General features: G+C 41.2%; 2 long non-coding RNA genes across 2 annotated transcripts; both read left to right on the top strand.

Annotated features, from left to right (window-relative positions):
* Nucleotides 1–5,978: 5,978 nt before the first annotated feature.
* On the top strand, nt 5,979–10,408 carry LOC131092374 (uncharacterized). Its single transcript, XR_009115487.1, has 3 exons — nt 5,979–6,132; nt 8,260–8,356; nt 10,253–10,408. It is a non-coding gene; the product is annotated as an uncharacterized LOC131092374 (long non-coding RNA).
* A 540-nt stretch (nt 10,409–10,948) lies between these two features.
* Nucleotides 10,949–20,690, top strand: LOC131092381 (uncharacterized). The gene is made up of 3 exons (XR_009115488.1): nt 10,949–11,131; nt 16,666–16,749; nt 20,504–20,690. It is a non-coding gene; the product is annotated as an uncharacterized LOC131092381 (long non-coding RNA).
* The last annotated feature ends 1,489 nt before the right edge of the window (nt 20,691–22,179 follow it).

Here is a 22,179-nt window from a genome sequence, read left to right as displayed (position 1 = left end):
GTTTCCTGAAAAAAATAAAAAAAAAACACCAGCAAAAAACCAGATCAATAACTGGTTTGTTTTTTTTTGTTTTTTTTTTTTTTCAAATTGGTGTTTTCTGACTGGAGAGGTTGTGTGAAGAAATTCTCATGTGGCTTCTTTACAAGTTTATCAGTTTAGAATACAGACACATTAGCTGCATAACAAAATTTAATTTCACTATTCAGTCAGAAGTAATACAGGTTTTATTTAAAGCAAGATCCAAAACTTATTGTAGTCAGCCACTCTCTGCATTAAGTGGACTTCACACTCAGAAAAGTCAGAACCATTGACAGCTATCAGTAGCTTCATGTGGCATCTCTGTGGAACTCAAGGAATTTTCAGTTTTCCAGCAGATGAACATGAAGCCTGCTGAAGGCAGAGGCACTTGCCCAAGGACATGCTGTATGTCAGTGGTGAGATCCTGAACAGCAGCAGCATCTCAACACCAGACTTTGGCTTTCAGGCTGTCGGCTCTGAAGGCATTTATAAAAGGACTTTCTCCCATAGGCATTTTCAACTTGCTCTGCCTAATATTGACAACAGTCTCAGAGTCCCAACCCAGACCTGGGGTCTCTGACTGAGTAGCTTAAGCCTTTAAAGCACAGTTCTCAGTCCCATGATTTCTTTCCAATGGAGTAATAGCCCTTAAAACCCCAGCAGCCCTATAGCTGTAACACAACCCACAGGCTGTTACTCTCTCTCTGTGGGGTCACATCCTGAGCAGTTGTTCAAGCAAGAACACATTTCATGGTCCGTATTTCATCTAGACAAGGCTTTTTAACTTAGATTGGCTCCCACCAAATTTAGTTTGTCACCCCAGACTTTCCTTGAAGGCTGAAATGCATATGCCTGTACTATTGGCCTCACTTAAATTTGCCTTGCAGATCATATGTTTGGTAGCTGGGAAAAAATAAATATAGTGCTTTTTTCAAAATGTGTGTCTGATAGTAAAGAGTTTACAGTCAATTTGAGGTTCATAATGCTCCTATCCGTAAAAATATTAAATATTTTCAATTTGTGTCTTAAAATTGCAGCAGCCTTCTTTCCATCCTAGAGCTCCTCATGTCTCAAGCCATCAGTTGTCAGTTGTGACTGTATTTTGCCACCAGAACTTGAACTAATATCTTTCTTGAACAATTTAAATGTTATACTTTCTGATGTATAAGCAGTTCTGGGAATTCTTTAATTCTTCCAGTGCTTCAACTTTTTACACTGTCACTGCTCCATCAGACCATGAGCAACAAATGAGCAACCAATGAGCAACAAAATTCCCAATACATATTTCATTATTCTGAGCAATATTTTTATGTCTCCTTTGTCTGTCAGAGGTAGAACTCAACTGAAGTATCCTCCCAATCCTTACACAGACCCTCTCTGGTTATTGTCAATCTAGCACACTTTCTTTTCTTTCTTTTCTTTTCAAATCATGATCTTCCACTGGTTTTCCAATAGTCAGAAAATGCTGTTTATGTTGAACGTGGTGCCTGCTGTAGATCCTGGCAATCGAAGCCCTTGCATGCTCAGATATAATTTTTGTGTCCTGAAATTAACCCAAGTGCAGCTTGAGGAAATCCTGTCATAGGAAGTGCTGCATATGCCCCGAGTTGTTGGGCAGGGTCATGGTTAGCACTAGCTGGTAACGTGTTTCACGTTACAGGGACCATCTCTTGCTGGGTTCCAACTTAAACGGCCTTGCTGCATTTTGCTCCCACTCTTTTGTCATCTCTCAGTTTTCTCAGATAGGCCCACTGCATTCTCATATTTGGGTAAATCTGAGCAAGTTTTCAAGGTTTGTTTATGTGTCCTCTAGTGTTCTGCCACAGGATACCCACAAACTGGGTTCAGTTGCAGACAGGCTTTTTTTCTCCCTTCTATTTGTATTCTCTGTTCAAGAATTGCCATCTCTTAAATCTAATTTTTCCACTGGAGTAGATCCAGCTTCATATTTTTGCCATGTGATCTCACTTCTTGCTGTCTGGATTAATTGAAATCTAAAAATCTACCAGGTGCTTCAGAATCCACTGTTGTCAGAATTAAGATATTCTGATTACTTCTTTTTCCTCTCAGATTCAAATACATTTTTATACCTTTTCCAGTTTAGAAAAATCTCGGAGAGGCTCAGCCCCGGTGGAGCCTCTGGTGGTCATTTTCCTACCAGCAAATTGTCTTCTCTCTTTCCTGTGGATAGGACTCAAAGACCAGTGAACATTAGGTGCTTAAATTCGAACACAGAACATATGAGTTCTTTATTCTATGTCTGCTTCTATCTGCAGGCTGTAACAGGAGTTTGACAGAAGCTTGAAGACACCCTCCTGGAAAACTAAAAGCACAAAGACAAAAGCCCCAGTAGGAAAAGGAATGGTTTAAGTGCCATTCACTAAAGGCATGAAAATCAGTCCTAACATTGGTGGCACCTGTGGAGTATAGGTGGTTTGGAGATGTCATAAAAACCCCTGCAGTGGTGAGCCAGGAACATGCGCAGTTAGCTGGGGTGTATGGTGTCTCAGTTAAAATGGAGCCACACTTCAGGAAAATGTACTTAAATTAACTGCATTGGGAAACAGTGATCATCCTAGAGTGCTGCTGGGTCTTACCTAGTCCAGTGCATTGCCTGTCTCACTCCCACAGGGATATTTTGTAAGAAGAATCTTTCAAACTTACTGCAGAAGCTTAAGCCACAGAGGAACAGGCAGGACTGACTTGTTACAGCCCATGGACAGCCCAGTGTCAATGTGACCCAGCACGGGTTCTCTTTGCTGCATCTTGGGATCAAGTTACCTCTTTGACCCAACCCACAAAAAGACCTGCCCTGTAAATCGCGTATCCTGCGTAATCCTTAGGGTCTGAGGAGAAGAAAGGGGCTTTCTTTGCCTCTTTCCACCTCTGTACTTCTGTTGCCATGGCTGTTTAACAATAACCTGTGAGTCGCTGCTTTGCATCCCACCTCCTGAATTTTGGATAGGGGCAGCTGCAGCCAGGAGTGCAATGTGGAAGAGAGGGAAGGCAGATTGGCACAAGAGGGCAAAAAAGCTCTGTGGCTCAGCACATTGTGTGTGAAAAGGAGGTCTCATACCCCTAAAGGGAATTACTCTTTTGAACTCTCTTTTGGGTAAGAGCAGCAACATGCTAGCCATCAGATAAGAGATGGAGCAGGCAGATATCTGCTCCTGCACCAGCGTCGGGTCTCCCAGCAATCACATGAAATCTCCTACTGGAATTTTCATGCATTTGCCCAGAAGAAACTGAAGATGATGAGCACAAGCTCTGTTGATTGCCACCACTAAAAGAGCTGTGCCAGCAAAACCTACTAACAGGCAGTTCATACTCAGTCTCCCCAGTTTGGAAGAGCAAGGGACTGTGAGGATAGCAGCCTGGGGAAAGCATCTTCCAAGAGTAACTCATTATGCATGACACACCATGCAGCTCATTTCTTCACAATACATTCACTTTGACAGTACCTTCATTGTCAAATGCATAGTTACGTACCTGTCTTGCAGGTGTCCTACCCCTGCCTAATTTCTACTACCAAAACATCTCTGGGACATAGCTCAACACACATCACAGTGTAACAGGCAATCATATCCTTCCTGAGTGGAAAAAATGAATTCTCTCATTTATTTGCTCTATGCATATTGCAAATATCCTACCAGTTATGTCTCCTGGGGCAGATGCTTCTCTTTGGCTTGCATTGATGTGTTGCTAAAAGCCCAGTGTTAACAATATGGCAGGGACAGGATTCATGAGATTCAGGTGGGCCCGCTGTCTCCCTGCGTTTCTTGCCATCCCAGGTCTGGAGAGGAACAGGCTAGGACAAGTAGAAAGGCCAGATCTCAAAGGAATGAAAAGTGACAAAAGCCTGAGAATGAGCATTTTGGAAAGTGATTCATTCATAACTATAGAAAAGCTCTAGGACTTATTCCTGCATTTATGTAACTATTTTTACACCATCTCTTAAATGGTTTGTAATTGGTCAGTTAAAATCAAGAGAATGCTGAAGTTAACTGCCTGCATGACTCTGGAATATGGACAGCTTTGGAGTCCAAGAGAGGAGCAGGCATTGGTTTTACAGGATTTTAAATTCATTGTGCCATGGGCCATTCTAACCTGCAGAATAAAATACAAAGTTTTGATCAAGTTAATGGAGAACCAGCATTATTAAAAGCCTGCTTACTTGTTTATTTCATTACTGAACTTTGTTCCTACTTCTCTTTTAATTTGTTGATGTGATCTGTGTTTTGTTGGAGGGTGCACCGTACGTGCTTTTCTGGCTGTAGGCACCTCGCAGGAGCTCCAGCATGCACATAGCTGTCATCCAAATGGGGTGTTGGAGACTGAGAGCAGAGTGCCGTGGGGCACAGGACAAAGCTTTTCCCCCAGGATGATGAAAGGCCCACCCTTGGCTTCTGCTGGAATGCTGTAACGCTTCTGGAAAGGAGAGCAGTGAAGATCAAAGGCAAAATAGCGCCAAAGAATTAAATTTAACAAAGATTCCTCACCCTGCCTAATTATCACATCACACTTTGAGTCAACATGCAAGGCTGCTGATGCCAGCTGTGAAAAAGGCAATTAATAACTTTAAACCAAGCATAGCTTCAAACTCAAGAGGAGAAACTGTGAAGAGCTATGTACAAGTGGTAGAGCCACTGTTTTCACCCCTTGATGAGATGCTGGTGAAGCATTTACAGCAGAAAATGCCTTTGAGAGACTTTGAGAAAAATGGTAAAGTCTAGATGGATTTTAGAATGTCTCTGTCGTTCCTAAAAAGATAAGGATGGCATTTCAAGATGATTATGCAAGTACTGCTCATCATCCAGGCTGGTGTGCTGCACTGCAAGTGCTGTGGGGTGAGTAGCAAGCAGTTTGTGTTCTGCTGTCCTCAGGTGAACTTCCCAAAGAGAACGTGTTGTTTACTAACACTCCAAAAAGAATTTAAGTTGTTTGCAACTAGTTTGAAGCCGGTGTTTGTCTGGGTTCAAAATCCCATCTCTGAGCCTGTGCTGGGGTTGTCACAAGAGGGCACTTTCTTGGCACTGGATGGCTCTGACTCAGAGAGGAAGGCTATGGCTGGGGGAAGTCTGGGAGGAAGGTTCTTCATCTTGGTGCCAGTCCTTGAAACAAGACCTGTATTTCATGCTTTTGGCATGGGAATAACCTGTTCCAGATACCTTGTTGTACCTCTCACACCACACACCGAGCTTTTGCTATCAGTGGCGGGCCTGGGAGACAGAAGGGTGTTCCCCAATACCTCAGGTATGGTTTGTGGAAAGCAGAATTTCATGAACAATTTCGCTACACATTAAGGACAAAAAAATAAATCCCCAAGCATGTTTTATATGTACATCTAGGAAGAAATCTATGGTATTTCTGAAGTTGTTTCAAAGCCACCTTGTTTCAATTTGAGATTTTGCTATAAAATAAACCTCCTTAAAAGCTGCACGTCATTATGTTTTGACTTAAAATTAAAGGAACATCGTAACTCCTTTTATTTTGCTAATATTCCAAAAATAAACATTTTTACTTATAAAGCTTTTAGGAAAATTCATTCCTGTTTACAGTCCCAGCACATGCACCGAGCTGGTTCCAATTCTGTCAGCCAAGCAGCTGTCCTGCCATTAACTCTCTCTAGCAGCTGTGCTCTCTCCACTACCTGGGGACCTGTTAAAAAGCGTTTACGGATTTTCCTGTGGACAAGTGTCCCTGAAATAGCTATGCTGCCTGCAAAGGAATGCAACAAGAGCGACCTCTCTCCCAGCTCCCTCAGATATTTCAGATATTTTATTTCAGTAATAAAAGAGAAAAGCAAATTATGAAGGTGCTCCACCCACCTACCACTTAGATAATTAAAACGAGGAAGTTGTTGTATAAGTTGTACCCTTGCAAAAGTGTCCCCTGGCACGTCTGCTTCTCTTTGTTTCTACAGAAAGTGAGCTGAAAAGGTTGTAATGAATGAACCAGTGCAGCAGTGACACTGTGCATCCCTGGCATCTGCCTTTTGGTGTAGGCTAAAGCAACTGAAGTGTCTGCTTTCACACTCAAGTGCTTTGAAGACAGAGACCACAGAGCATTAGCTCTCAGCTTTGGAGACATGAACTTTCCTTTTGTTGGACAAAGGTATGCATATTATTCTCTGTCATATCTAAACACAAAAATATTTTCACTTATGTTAAAATCAATTCAGTTGCAGAACTGGGTGTGATTGTGGTCTTGAGAAAAATAACTCAGGTCATACCTCACTGGTAACTGTGAGAAAAATAACTCAGGTCATACCTCACTGGTAACTGTGAACTAAATGTCAGCATTCATGAACGTGTTAGTCAGGCCAGCTCACCAAATCTTCAAATGTGCAGGATTTCCAGAAAGAGCATAAGAAGAAGATACCTGCAAACATTTTCATTTATCAAAGATCAAAGTTAGGTACCTCAACAAAAGTTAGATGTAGGCAATGCAGAACTGAGCTTGTTTGCTCACAGTCAGCGTGGCTTGCTGCTGTGCTATCGGCAAATTCTCCCTTTGATATTGGGAAATGAAGCTGTGGGGTTTTTTGTTTGTTCCTTGATATTACTGGAAATCTTTCAGAGCCCGGTGACGTCTGCAAGGGTTCCTTAAGAGTGTGATTGGCATAAGTAAATCCATGTTGTAACACCTCTGTTAATGCTCAAGTGCGTTGTGCATTATGACTTGTACGTTTTGTGGTTGAAGAGTGTCATTGTGAGTGGTCTGGCAGAGGCTGCCAGCCACAAGCAAACTGGCAGAAAGCCTTCCAGTCAGGTTTGGCTACCTGTAGCTGAGCTAATAATGTTTTGCTGTGTCTGAGATAAGGAACAGTCTCTGAGAAAAGGTTTTGTGCCTACATGGTCCAAGTACCTCGTGGAAGTCCTTAGTCTCTGCAGGGATCTCCCGCAAACCTGAGGTGACCCATTGTGCCTGACAAGCAGGAGGACAAGTGTGCACATTGCCAGAGGTGGATGTAGGGCATGTTGGTGACATGTCTGCACAAAACAGGCACCTGGGTGAGCTCCAAGACTGCTGATTTAGCAACCTCAGACCTCAGATGCAGCACTGCACTCTCAGACTCCTCAGCCATGAGGAACACTTGTGCGGGAAACAGGGAGTTTTCTGTCCTGAGAAAGGTAAAATCCAGAAAACATAGATAATGTTACTGGAAACAGTCCCTGGTTTCTGGTCTGTTAGGTAACAGATCAGTAGAAACTTATTGTCTGGCTAGTCCACCTCACATTTTTAACATTGTGGTATTTGAAAAAAAAATCCTACGTAGCTATATATCTAACTGTCTAGCCCTCTCTGCTGGGAAAAAAGAAACCAATGGAGAAGGAAAAGTTTGGCAGTCATCCAGGAATGGGAGCTCTCTTTTTATCTGCTTAAGACATAGACCACAAGAATCTTGGTTGACAGCAGCCTCTGGATTTCAGACCTCTGCTCTGACTTCACCACCAAAATCCTAACCTTTATCCTGTGGTTTAAGAAAGTAGTGTTATACTTTTGCTGGTGCTGTACAATCTCCTCACTTCTAGTTTTCTGCCTGACAGCTCCTCTGAAGAGTTCCTCTCTTCTTGTCAGGCCTATCCTGTTTCCATCAGCTTTACAATTTTTCTGGTTGGCTACAGTTAGATCCTCCTTTCATGTGTCTCTGGACTTGGCACATGGCGATGCCAATCTTCCCTTTGCAGATGGTGCTACAACAAATGGAACACAGAAATTCAGATAGGAAGGCAAAAATCATCACTTCACTGGCTTAGTGAGGCATCTGCAACTGGAAAAGGACTCACGCTGGCATAGCATGAAGCCCCTTGGACAAACTTTTTCTCCTTTACTTTTAGGGTTAAAAATTTTCAGTTAAAGAAAAATAAACAAAAGTGGCCAGCATTGCTCTCACAGACGTGACCAAAGGGGTTTAACCAGTAAAGGAAATAAGGCCGAGAGATTATCTTAAACTTCTTTCCTATTAAAACAATTCATTTCACATATTGCCACAATGCAACAACTTTATCTGAACTTCCTTTCAGCCTCTATAAACATGTCCTTAAAATGAAAGCTGTGAATTAATATTTGAAAAATACAGTCTCTGTGTGACATTGGGCAACAATTTTCGAGTATTAGTAGTAGTAGAACTTGCTTCAAAATGCAGCATTGAATTATCAGATCAAAGAGAATTTAGTTGGAAAATAAGCCTAGTTGCAAACCAGCTATAAAATTTATGAAATTTTTTCTGTCTTTTAGTGAGCTTTGTTGCATAAAACTTTGGTTTGGAACTAACACTTACTCTGGAGCAAAGAATCCATTGAAAGAGTTTGAAAAACTCCATTCAATAAGATAGGTAAGAAAAACTAAATTTTTTAATCTATGGTATACTGAAGTAAACTGTAAAATCTTCTGCTCAGGAATATCCCTTTTTGATACTCAGTCTCATTCTTTGGAAGGTGCAATGTTTTTTCAGAGAGTGATGAGAAAATAATTAATGGAGGGGCAAAGTGCCTGTTTTAGGCACCCACTCAGCAGAGTGACAAGAATGGTGCTGTCATTCAGCAAGGACAGCATTGTTTTGTTACTGCTGGGACTATCTGCAGGAGGGCTCTGTGGGACACTGTGAAAGAAGTTACAGAAGAGGAAGTTTCATATATGCATGACCCCAAAATGAATGAAGATAAATGAGATTGTGTATCTAATTTTTTTGAGCCTTTTTTTTTTTTTTTTGCATTAACATTTAAAGAATTTGGATTCTCATATGATTCCTGCTACTATAATATGAGCATGGGTAATGAGCATGGGTATACCTGCTGCAGTAGCTGGAGAAAAACCTTCTGGGGAAACCATAGATACAACAGAAAATTTAAGACTTGAGATCAAGGGAAGGACTATCAGGCCCCAGACCTTTCCCATGGCTTTTGCTCTCCATCTCTCGACTCACTGCCTCTGTGTGGCTTCCTTCCCTTTCAAAGCTGTTTCATCACACTCCAAGAAGATTTGGCTGCATGGGGATAGGAAGGGTGTTTAAAGATTTTAAAATTGCTGCCTCATGGTCTGCAGTCCAGTTTCTTGTACCATAAATGGGTATCAGCAAATCAGCGTGGGTGAGAAAGCACTTCAGCGTGTTTTGGGTTGGGAACAAGGGGCAGACCCAGGCAAGGCTTCCCAAGCCACCCAAGTGTTTGCAGAAGGGCTGTGCTCCTATGCAGCCACTTGTGTTCCCAGACAGTGAAGCGTTGTGGGTGCCCACCTTGATGTGCCATTAGGCAGCAATTAGCCAGGAAGCAGGGTAAGAGTCACTGCTTTTGAAAGACTTTCTCAAGGAGGCCTCACACCCAAGGCTCAGAGGGGCAAGGAGGAACCCTCAGTGTGTGGCAGACATCCACATACAGAGATGCTCAGGTGCACACAGGAGGATCTTGGCCAAACCCCGTGCTTGCAACAGCAAGCTCATCTTATTTCCAAGTGAGGGCTGGGTCCCACGGGGGACCCCATGCCTCCCACCCCACTCCCCCTTCTCTACCTGTGTGTTCTTTTCTCTCCTGAGGGGATTTTATTTCTTCCTTCCCCTGGCAACAGCTCCATGGCAGTTTTCCCCTGCCAACAGCAACAGGCAGAAAATGCTTTGTACACCTTGAAACAATTTCTTTTGCAGGCCACGCTGTGGAAGGAATCTGAGCAGCTGAGTTGCTGTGTGCTGCAGGGGCATGGATCTGCTCCCACTGGCCTCAGCGGATTTGGAGATGGTTACATGTCTGGTTAGGGTTTTGGGAAAAGTTGTGAAAGGCACACAAGAGAATAGAGACCTAAATAGTGGGGATTTGGTGGAGAATTCTGAACTGTGTTTTTGAAGTTGAAAAAAATCACTTGAAATGCCAAGCTGAAAGTTGTTGGAGGATTTTTTGTTTTGTTTTGGATTTTTTGGGTTTGGGTTTTTTCTTTTTTTCATTCAATTGTACTTATTTTGAACACATCCTGATTTGAAAAAGAGAGCTTTTGCCTCAGGAAAGCCAGGTATCCAAAGGAGTAATTAGATCCCCAGAGTCAGTTTGGAAAACTCAGAGGCTCTTCTGGATGTCACCCCTCACTCAAAAGACAATTTAGTTTGTGAAAACAGTCTGAACCAACTGCAAGACCAAAATTTTTCTGTGCACTGAAGTTTGCGTTTGAACCTGAAGAAACATAAAGAATGGAAACTAGAAACCAAGTTGTAGTAACCCATGTTTTTTGCCATGTTATTGCGCAGGACTGTGGCAATTTCACCGGTCATGGTGAGAGAGGAGGAAGAGGCTACCAGCAAGATGGAAAAATCCTACAAACAGTTGGAAAACTTACAGAATAAAGGCCTTGAACTGAAACATGAAGTTTCAAATCTAAAATACTTGAATATAAGCTATATAGAGCAAGGTAGGGATAATTTCATCTTCAACAGCCACCTAAACTTCTTATGTGCAATATTTGAAAGTGCTCTCAAGATATTCGTCCCAAATTCCTCATAGAAGAAAGCACCACAGCCTTGCCTGGCAGAGGCACTGGAAGAGTGTTGTTGCTGTGCTGTTACACAGCTGCCTTTTCTGTGTCCCCATCGTAACTGATCTCCAAACCTGCCCGCCTGCACGCCTGCCTGCCAGGCATTCCCCCCTCCTGGAAGATGACGGTACCTTCATGCTGGGGCTTACCTGGAGAAGCTCATTCTGATTTTCTGCTTATCTGCCAGAGCAGTGTGATCAGACACGCCATTTGAAAGGTGTATTGGGGTTTCTAAGCCTCATGAAACAAGGCAGAGGTTAACCCAGGCAACCACCAGGCTGTAGTTGAAAATTGGCCTGCCTTCAGAGGATAAAAGAGCAGTGGGAGGGTCTCTTTAGGCAAACAGCTATCTAGTGAATTGCTAAAAAAAAAAAACCAACAAAAACCCCTTGATCTTCAGGATGCAGAAAGAAGGAGCTTTCTGAACTTGGAGAAGGTTGGTAAACAGGAGGTTGACAGCCAAATGTTGGTGCCCCCCTACATCGAGGGAATGGGGACTGTGTTGCATGGATGCGTTCCAGTTGGAGGAGAGCTTTGCTCTGCGTAGATGCTCTTGGGTCAGGTGAAGCCAGCAGGATTCTTGCAAACCAGATGGGTAAGTCAGCTCCTCAGAGCTGGATTTCAAATGAAATCTGGGCCCATTCATTATTGCAGGGTGGAACCAGGAATTTCCATGGCTTTGATCAAAATCCTACAAAAGTAATGGTTGCGGAGATGGCTTGCTTTGAAGTTTTGAATTTGAATTTTGAGAGAATCCAAAATGCAAGCTAGAATAGGCTGAAATTTGTTTCAATAAAAACATTTGGGGAAAAAAAGGAATAAAAACCCAAACTATGAACTCTCATGGAAATGAAGGTGTTTCTTAAATACTCTTTCAAACTTGATGGAAAATGTACATCATGTTTGGAATCATCTTGGTGAAAAGATGGTAACAGTCTTAAAATGAAAAAACTGTAATATTTTCACTGAAGAGTAGACTGAATTTTACACATTATGTTTTCCCCCTTTTTTTAATAAATATTTTAATTTCAGCAGAAAAAATACAATACAGACTTTCTTTTGATAATTCAGTGTTTTAAGTAGCAAGATTGGGAATTTTCTCCCTGTTTTCCAGTTTGCAAAATTGTTGAAAACGATAAATAAGCTCTCATTTATTCCCTGAACCTTCCTTTGGGAAAATCTTTCAAGCTTCCAAACATTTTTTTCTTCCATAAAAATTCTTTTGAGCCAGAATTATAACTTGATATCAATCTCTAGTGCAAATGAAACATGAAATCACTTTGTACAAACACTGGTGATCAGAGACAGCTGACCTTAGCCCTACTCTGTTCCTTCTAGGGATTACTGTAACTGTGGTTATTGAGGAGGTAGGAGAAGTATTTTAATGGTAGTCCAGATGTGGTTTGCATCCACGTGTATACATGAAAACATTATATTTATATGTGTGTGTGTATATATATAGGTACTATATATGTGTGTGTGTGCATATTACAGGGATTTGTGTTTTCCACATAACTGGGAACTCATATTGAGACAGTGACATTTGATTGCATCCTGTGAGATGAATAGTTTACACATAGCTGAAGAACAGAGTCAGTATTTAAGCTGTAAAATATTCTGGTTTGCGCCACTTTCATCTTGATAGACGTTAATGTAACTTTCTTTTGCCAAACTGAAGATAAACTGTTTGTCTTGAAGTCTCATTCCAAAATAGAGAAATTACTTAAGTGCCTCACCCCTAAAAGGAACAGTATGTGATGAAACAGAATATGCCTGAACTTATATTTAATTTTGCTGACAAATGTCTTTTGAGTGACTGACTGTTCCTCAGCTTCTTTTCCAGTCCTTTATTTTTATGAGATTTTTAAAAACACTGATCTTTCCACAAACTGGTGACACAATGACATTTCAAGATTGGAATACGTCAGAACACGTTTGATGAAATATATTTAACTAAAATATGCTGCTTCTTGGATGCCAAAACATTTTGCAGAGGTGCTGGTGTTGATGAATGGGGAGTTTTATGTATCCCAGGTTGAGGTCTCTGGTTATGTCTGATCTGAAAACTCGATCTCTCTAACTCAGAAATAGATGTTTCAACACAATTCCACACCCTTCCATTTTAAAATTTCTTGTTTTCATTTCAAGACCATACAAAAAAATTGGAAAACCTGCACAGTTTTGGAATGGACTTATTCCACCATCACCCAGCCAGCTCTGCTCGATACCTTCTCTCCCACAAATGACTTGTGCCAAGTTTCCAGAAATGGATGTGGGGCTACAGCTATAGGGGTTTTTTCCCCCAGAAGTCACCTGTCATCTCACTGTAGCTTGAGCTTCCACAGACTTCTTTTTTTCCACTGAGTCAGGCTGTGAGAGCAGAGCACGAGCTCGCGCAGAGCCAGGGCTGTGACTCGGCTGGTTGGCTCCGCGTTGCCGTTCCAGCTGTCCGGGCTGCCTTCAGCAGGGCCACCACTGCGGGTACATTTCTGAAACACAAGCAACCAAACAAACCAAAAAAAAAAGTTTACGTATGTTTGTCTTCAAATTCCTGCACAAGGGCAGCTTAATTTAAACCCACACCTGGTTGAGCAGGGTTAGGCTGTGCCAAAGAAAGCCTCTGTGCCTGTTTCATTTGAAACCAATGGAGTGGAAGATAGTTCGTTAAGTCTGCGGTTTCCAGAAATGTCTCTGATGTGGAGTTAAACTTCTTATGTTTTGAACTCTTGTTTTGTTAAATGAGTGCAATGTTAGTTGTACAGCCTGAATTTTTAATGACTTGTTTCTTGGTTTAGAAGATGGAGTCGCATTTTCAACCTTTGAGGCTGTGGTTGGAGATTAGGTAGATAAGTTAAAAGCCTGACCAACTGCCCTAATTAGGTTTTGGTTCTTGCAGTATATGCTGAACGTTACAGGTCATGTTTCCACACACTGAACTCTCAGTCCATTTCCCAACACACCTTGAACTTAGAGTAAAACTTGAAATTTCTTATCAGAAGTATTTTTTCTTTGGATTTCCTGGAAGTCCTGGACTTGACTTACAGAAGAATACTTTTTTTTTCCTTTTTTCCTTTTTTTCCCCAAAATTAATGCATCCTTTGAAATGGTGAATAGTTTTGAAAAGTATCTCTCATGTGAGTCAAAGTAGTAACATCAAATACTACGTTCTTCTGCGAAAAGCAGTAGACACTTCTATCACACTTCTTCCATAGAGGACATTTTGTTGCCATTCTCAGAAATACACAAGGGGCAAATTTCCCAAGAGGTCATAACCAGCCAACCATATCAGGAATCAAAAGTATATAGTGCCTTTGGAGAATGGAGAACTGGTACCTGTCTCACAGGCTGTGGGCTCCTGATCCTCCAGGCCATGTGTGAAAATGGGACTTGGGGTGACCAAAGAGCCATAGAAGAATGACCTGCAGACCTTTGGGAGAGGCATCCTTGAAGAATGACCTGCAGACCTTTGGGAGAGGCATCCTTGGGGATGGGTCTGTGCAGATGGTTTGTCACTGGTAGCTGTAAAATTTAGTGTGGGAGATTGTATGGGTTTTAGCAAGTTTAGACTACCTCACATGTGCGCTCCACAGCTGGTGGGCAGGAATCAAAGAGAAGCTTATGGGGGATGTCACTGAGATGAATGCAGAACATTAAGGCAAAAACATCCAAGTCCACTTTCTCCAAGTAGGAATTTATCATTGTGCCTAGCTGTTACAGTGGGTGGTCTCTGTACTACTAATATGATGTAGCTGTTAGAAAGGTATTTCCATCTCTCATAATTTTCTGGTGTTTACTTACCCTTGCTGTGACACTGCTATTGACTCTGAAGTTGTAATTATAACTAATAATTCAGTAATCCTGATGATATATTGCAACAAATTGACCAACAATTACACAGAAAACAGTATTGTGGCAGTCATCAGGGACTGCCTGGTATAAAACAACTTTAATTAGAGCTGACTTACACCTTATCCTGCCTCCAGGGTGCAGCGGATTTTGAGTGCTAAATGCTAACATTTCTATTAATTTATATGATCTTAGGAAATGTCAGTTTGCTAATTGTTCAAATAAAGGATTCTCCTTTTGCAGAAATAGCGTAGTTTACAGAACACGGAGGAAAATAATTTCAGCGACTATTAGCTGTAGCTGAAACCACCAGCATCCCAAGTTGCCAAGATCAATCAGTTCTGTAGGGAGGAGAGGAAGTGCTTGCAGAAGTGTCTGGCTCCCCTACAGGCACTAAGTTGAAATTTCTTCTTCCTGCATTCAGAAAATATTTTTAAATTCAAAATATGTGTGTAGCAATTTAAATTGGTTACCCAAAGCAGAACTATACACATGAATTGGAAAGGAAAACTACCCTTTCCCACTCTAGCCTCTGCAAGAATGGTGTTTCTATTCTGGTGAAATCTGTGGCATATGTTATTCCTTTTTTCAATATATTAGTGAGATGCAACATGACAAGCTCTTGAGATTTATAGGCTACTTGTAAGGGATCTTTAAACCACAAATTAGGAAAAGACAGTCCTTATATTCTGTGTCCAACCTCAAAATACATATACATTTGCTTTAAAAAATGTACAGTTTCCACAAGGGGAAATCACAGATTGCAACAAACACCACAGGAGAGATCATCAGATACCTACCTGTCTGCCCTGTGGAGGACTGCCATTCCAGGTGTCCCTGTGCTTTCCTCCACAGCACCTCTAATACAGACACTACCATAACCCCTGTCTTCCTCTTGAACTGCATCCCCAAATGTAGCTCTCTACAAAAGCAGCCCCTCTGTGGTGGCTTCAGGGCAGTGGAAGAAATGCACTCAATTACATACACAAACATAGCCATGGAAAGTAAAATGGGCTCAGCTTCTCCCATACCTTTCTTATCTTGCTTGTTTCCTAAGCTTTGCAACAGGAGCCTTGTTTAAACATAAGTTAGCATAACACCCTAATTTTAAATATGGACCTGTAGGCAGCAGTATAACATAAGTGTTAATGCAATAACTTTGAATGCAGACCTTAGCTGAACCCTAGAGCCCTGGTGGTTCTGCAGTACAAATACAGTCATTCAGGGGTGATCCTTTGCTTGGATAAAATGCTTCCACTCAAAAGTAACGATAGTGTTTGAATTAATTAAGTTATAACTGAAGTTTTTCCATGATGCTATCTTAAAACAATAACCTAGCAGTGGTACCCACAGTCTAATCAAAATCAGGCCTTGTGGTTTTAGGTGATACACAAACACTTCTGTAGACCTGAGGTGAAATATGTGGAGCATTTCTAAGGGAATTAAAAACCTCAAACTCACCTTCTGAAGTAATCTTGCTACTTAGGAGCAGCTTTTTCAAAGTGTTTATTGTCCCTTTCAACAGCAGCAAAGGGTAAATGATAAATAGAGAGCTGCAAGTCATGGGTAGGGATTTCAGCAAGCCTGAGGTACCATTGCACACATCTGCAGCTATTCACACCTATGTACTTCTAGAAACCTGAGCCTGGATACCTCCCTATCTTAGAAAAAAAAAAAAAAAAAAAAAAAAAAAAAAAAAAAAAAGGGAATTAATACCACAAAGTCTAACCATGAACAGAGAAATGTGAGCCAGAACCAGAATACCTTTAGAAAACAATTTTCAAAGGTATAGTTTCCCCTCAAATTGTAAATAGGCTGCCTGGGAGAGTTTATTATATGAGGTTAGTTACAGCATTAACTTGACTCTAATAGGTATCTCTCTGTCTGCTTAGCTCTGTTGTTTAGCAAACTCATAGTTAGGCTCCCAAGTTGAAAATTGTCTTTAGAGTTGCCCTGAAGAACCTGTACTGTACCTGGGAAAGGAATGCACAAAGGAACAGAGCTGTTAAAAGCAAATACTTATAACAAAATAGGTCGTTTTATGTTAAAAGAAATTAAACCCCTTGTGTGTACGCCTTCAAAATGTTAGAAGCATTTCTGTCTGAAGCATGCTGTGAAGTGAACAGAAGGCAGAAGGAGAGCTCCTTAAAGGCTCAGGCTCACTTTGAGCTTTCACTGGTAGAATTGGGGTTTCACTGCTGTCTTGTATAAACTAATTTAATGTCATTTGCTCATGTTGTCTCTGGATCTTATTGCTCACAGACACTTTTCTTTGTGTACCAGAGAGAGAAGAAATCACACAATTTAAAAGAAAGAGGCAGCAAGGATTCTCCCTCTTGCAACAACTCTTCAGCCGTAGGAGTTTCTGTAAGTGCTGTTTCACTTCTCCCCTTAGCTTCCCAGCACTGTCCTACAGTTCAGACTGTCACAACTGGGTAGAGGTGAGATTTTAATTAATCTGGTGGAATCAGGAAGATGGCTTGAGCATGGCTGCGGTGTAAGATACAATTAAAAGAATTTTTTACTGTGTCTGAACCAAGCTTGAGTTGATCCTGAAGTTAATTTGAGATCAAAAGCACAGAGACTGTTTGAAATCTTATCTGAATCAGATTGCCAGATCATTTAAGGCAAACATTAAATAAGGTTGCTTCAGTTACTCCAATCAGTCAATCTTGGTAACTGAGATTGAGTTCTTCAGTTCAGAGGCTGATCAACTACGGTTAGATTCAGGTAATAAATGGGGTAAATTAACTGGCATGTATCCCTTGCTGCTGTAGTTGGGCTTTTGGAAAGAACTCCTCCACATTTGGACCACACCATGGCACAGACACAGCTTGGCTTCACAGGTCCAGGGCTATTTTCTCCAGCATACAAAGGGCTCAGAGTCAGTGTTTGGGTTTTGACCTACTGTCTCTTAAGGCACAAAAAAATTCTCACCTTTCCAGGGACACTGCCTTGCTTAGTAGACTTAGACCATTAGAAAAAGCAATACTGTATCACTCTGTGAAAATTGAGTGGCCTTAGGGGGTGATCACTACAAAATGAAATAATTATTTAAAATGTTTTAACTGAACCTATAGTACATAAACGTTCTGGCTGAAATCCAGACAAAATCCACTCATTTAAAAATGTACCTGTGTGTGAGGAGATTGGCTGTTTCCTCTGCAGTGGTTTGTGTTAGAAGGTAGCTAGCTCAGATATCAGATATCAGGTTATACGCACAGAATTTTGCAGGTCTTTTTCCTAGCAGAGGTTTTTTTTTTTTTTTTTTTTTCTCTTTTCATGATTGGTTTTGGCTTGCAGTTCCCATGGTTTAGAGTTCAGGTTGGGCAGCTGGAACTCAAAACTGGAAATGTGGGGCCAAGTTTCTGACCTCTGCTTTCCAGTGCCTGCCCCAGTGCCCGCCCCAAGTAAGGTGCCTGGGTGCATCCCACCCTCTCTTCCCAGACTGTAAAATGACTGTCAAAGGGTTTGCCTGCCTCAAAAATGAGTTGAAGCCTCTGATCAACTGCACAGAGAAAAGGGCTTTTACTTTTCCCCATGGTTTTAAGCTGTTTAGGACTTGTAACCCTTAGTTATATCTTTCATTTTGGTCATTCCCTTTTGGAATAGGAAGAAAGCATAAAGTTGTTAAAAAAATTTGTTTGTTTCATAAAAAGACCTGTTGCTCTGAATTACAGATTTTTAGCTCCCAAAACTATAAACTTGTGATTCAAACTAGAACCAGGCATAGGTATCTTCCTTTCCTTGCTATAAATGCAGCTATTTCTGTACCCAAAATGAGACTCAAAGTAAGGCCAACAGATTCCTTGAGCAGGGTCTGAATTCAGATAAAAGGCTGAGGCCCTGAGCCACCAAGTCACCTCCCATGTAAAAGAGGCCGGAGGAATCAGTAACATATGTACTTTACAGCATGGCAGTAATAGTGGAATTTTATAGTGGCTTTCAGTTATAACCTTGAAATTGATTTCTTTACCTTCTGTGTACTAACTATGCATAACACTTGCTGGGAGCAAACTAAGTGATGTGCATTAGATCCCAGTACATCAAACAAGCCCCAGTGCAATGTAGCCACCCATTTATTTTGGCTGCCTATGGTGTATGGTAAGCTATGCAGCTCAAATATGCTTGCCTCTCTTTCCACATATACTTCACAAGTTCACAAGACATAGCTTTAATATTATTAGCATATTGTTATTTAAGAAAAAAAAAAGGCAAATTCTTTGGTAAATTTAATAAACATCTGATTGTGATGGGGAAGAGATTGCTATTTGAAGTCATTCTGAGAGGCTGATAATTCATCTCCTGAAACTATCTACAAAATCCCCTCCCTCTCATGCCCCAAGGCCTAAAAATATGTATTTCTTTTCCCCTTTGATATCCTGACGCTTTCACTCAGGAAAGGTCTAGTAGGAAACAATGCTTAAGATCCAAGGGAAAAGTTCTTATCTGTCGCCTCAAACTACAGCTTTTACCTGCTTAACACCTGTAGTTTGATTGATAACACTTTACAAGATGAGATAAAGACCCTAAATGCCATTAGCAATATTCACACCCTGGCAATCTTTGCTCAGAAAAATGTGCATTGATGTTCTGTTATTACAGTAGTAGTTTCTATTTTCAACTGCAAGCCAATTTATCGGGGTGTGCAAACTTTGCTGAGGACATGCAGTCCCAGCACAAATATGACCAAGCACATTCTTGTTTCATGATTAGATCTGTATGAAAATGAGGAGGCAGTGCCTGCAGTTGCTTTTGCTGTGGAGCAGCTGTAGACAGACCTGTTGCTGTGACAGTGTGAGATAGCAGTTGGGAGATTTGGCGCACAAGCTCAGCCTGAAAATCTTCTCATTCCTGTCTGTGTCTTCTCAGATGTGATGTACAGCCTGGTGAGATCCCACCCGGGTTTTCACACCAACCTTCCAACACCTTTGGGAAATGACAGATATTTTAGCAAAAGCACAACCCTGTACTTTGTTCTGCAGTTTTCTTAGTTCACAGCCCCAAATTTTGGAATGTCACGCTGGCTCAGAGATCCTGGTTTTCTCTGATCTAGCTTCTTGTGTTGTTACTGTTTGTTTTCACAAAATGAGTGTATGTTGCTCTGTAGTGGTGTACATGAGTTCTCCCAGGTGCCAGGTAGAACATCAGAGGTTCAAACTAATAAAAAGAAGCTAAGGAAAAAAGGAAGGAAAATCAGAAAGCAGGATCATCTTAATGTCCCTTGGAGCAGCAGTGGGAAAAGAAAATGTAATCCTGGTGGATCTGGAAGAGAGGGAGAGTCCAACACTATGGGACATCCAGAAGTTGAGGGCTATCACTTGGACTGCTGGCATTTAAGGGCAGACCTGCCAGATGAGGCTTAATAGCATTTACACCTACCAGCCTACAGGACAAGACAAGGAAGGACTAGTTCCAGGTTCTCTGAGCATGCCAGGTTTGTCTATATTTGGTCTTCTTCCAAGGCATTGCTGATTTCTGTGCCTCCATAGTGTCAAATCCCACCCTGACAAAAATCTTTTCAGCCACTGGGGTTTTCTGTAGAAGCACACATCACCCTGATCGGCTCCTGCATTTAGGTTTTTAAATAAACAAGTATTCTACTTATTCCAGGTAAAATGGCAGGTGCCAGCTGGCTGGAGCTCCGTCCATGGAAGAAGGCAGAGTCTCCTTTTCACCACTCTTTGCATCACAAAAAAAAACCAAAAAAACTGTCAGGGGTTACAAAGGCAGAGAATGCTTGTAAAGCTCTTCCTGATCACTAGTTCTTTAGGGAAGTGTTTAGAGACTTTTTTTGGTGTGTGATGTTTTTAAATAATAACATCAATGATCTTAGTAAATGACAGAAAGTGATGCCTTAAATACCTGTTAAAAAAGCAACTGTATTACGATCTCATCAACAGGATAGTTGCGCTTTCTAATTGTTCACTTCCATTGCAGAGAGTTGCTAATTAAAGATGTCATGTAGACCCACAGGAAGGAAAGAATTTCACAAAATATCCTGTTTCCCACCCATCGGATGGGAATAGAGTGGGGGGTGAGAGAACGAATCAAAGGATGAGCACAAGAATATAAAGCTGAAGCTGCAATAGTGACAATAAGGGTTTGTTCTTTTCCACAGGAGCCCGTCCCAAGAAAGGATTCCTGATGGGACATTTCCTGTTCACATTGCTGTCTTTCTCATGAGAATCCACTCTCAGACCCCATGCCTCCTCGTGGACTCTGACAGATGGTGGCATCCAACTGGACCCTGACTGAGCAGAGTAAGGAGGAGTCAGGGACATGAGACAATACTGGTGCTGCTGGAGTGTGAGCCATAATCCACAGCCAACACTAGTGTTATAAGAACTGCAACAAGAATAAAAAATACCTCTGTGATTGCTTGTGGCCACTCCAAATTAAAACAATGCAACAGATCTCAAGAATGCAAAGTTGCTTCAAGAGATTTATTCCAATTTGCTTAATGCATGATGAATTATACCTATGGGGCCCTGTTCCTGTGAAAAGATTTCCCAGGAAGTGTTAAGCATATCTGATGCTTATCAAGAATGCCTAGGAATAATCAAATATATTTGATACTCTGTATAATTGCCCTTGGAATAGATGTTTGGCCAGCGGCACTTTTGGTCTAAATCCCATCTGCCTTGAGGGTTTGAGAAAGCAATATTTGCTAAGTAGATATGCTAAGGATGCTGTTCAGCTGTGCACTGGCAGGCTGTGCCTATGTAGTGGCACCCTGCATTTCTTATTGAGAAACTGGACCCTTCCATTAGTAATTCATGCATTCTGGGCCTAGAAACCTCTGTCATTAACTTGGTACCTCTTGTAGATGCTGGAAGAAACCTACCCAGACAACACCTGACCTATGGAAAGCATTGAAGATTATTTTTTTTTGACTGTTGGGTGGCGTTTGGGAAAGGGAATGAAATAAAAAAACAAAAACAAAACCAACAAAAAACCCAAAACAACCCAGACTTATTAACCAGGTATTTAACTCCAAGTTTCAGAAGTTCAATAGACACCAATATGTGGAGAATATAACTGAGGCATAAAACCACTGCAGAAAGCATATGAGGCAGAAATAACAGAGAAATTTGATAGGTCTGATATAAAATCTAAGAAGAATTTCCCTACTCAACAGGACTCTGTTGGTTCTATAGAAATAATCTAAAAGCCACTGGAAAAAAGCATTACTCTTTCCCCTAAAACAAAATTACCACTTTTTGAAAATAATTTTATTGCCCGTAAGTTGGCAGAAACTTTAAGAAGAATTGATAAGAGAATGGCAGTGTTGTTCTTTAGACTGAGATACTCTTGTCCAGTCATGGTGATGTCTGCCTGGCTGAGTGCAGCCACTGAGTCCCTTGGGTACCACATGAATAATAAATGCAAAGCCAGAGTCCTGTCCTGACAGACAGCACAGTTAGTGTTGCTCTGGAAAAAGCCTGAGACACCACCTTGGAATACTTATTGGGAAATTTAATGTATGTTTGAATTCCTGCTTCTGTTAAACTGATACTCTGTTCTTTTACATTTTATCAAAGAGTTTATGAATTACTAATCTTACTTTATACCATTATTGGATAATTAATGCAGATGGTGGAAAATTGTGAGAGGGTTGATTTTTGAAAACATCATCACATGCTCAAGTTTCCAGTTTTGTCTCTAGTGACCCTGTCACCCAGAAAGCTGTGGCCTTCACAGGACCGAAGGCTTGGCCATGCACTTCTGCAAAAACAAGCTTGAATTTTCTTTTATTTTTGGGGCCTCTAGTGGTCTGTTTGGAAGGAATTAGTA

Source organism: Melospiza georgiana, chromosome 1, assembly GCF_028018845.1.
Source record: "Melospiza georgiana isolate bMelGeo1 chromosome 1, bMelGeo1.pri, whole genome shotgun sequence".
Taxonomy (NCBI): domain Eukaryota; kingdom Metazoa; phylum Chordata; class Aves; order Passeriformes; family Passerellidae; genus Melospiza; species Melospiza georgiana.
The sequence above is the reverse complement of the archived record's forward strand: the minus strand, read 5'-3'. Positions and strand labels throughout refer to the sequence as shown.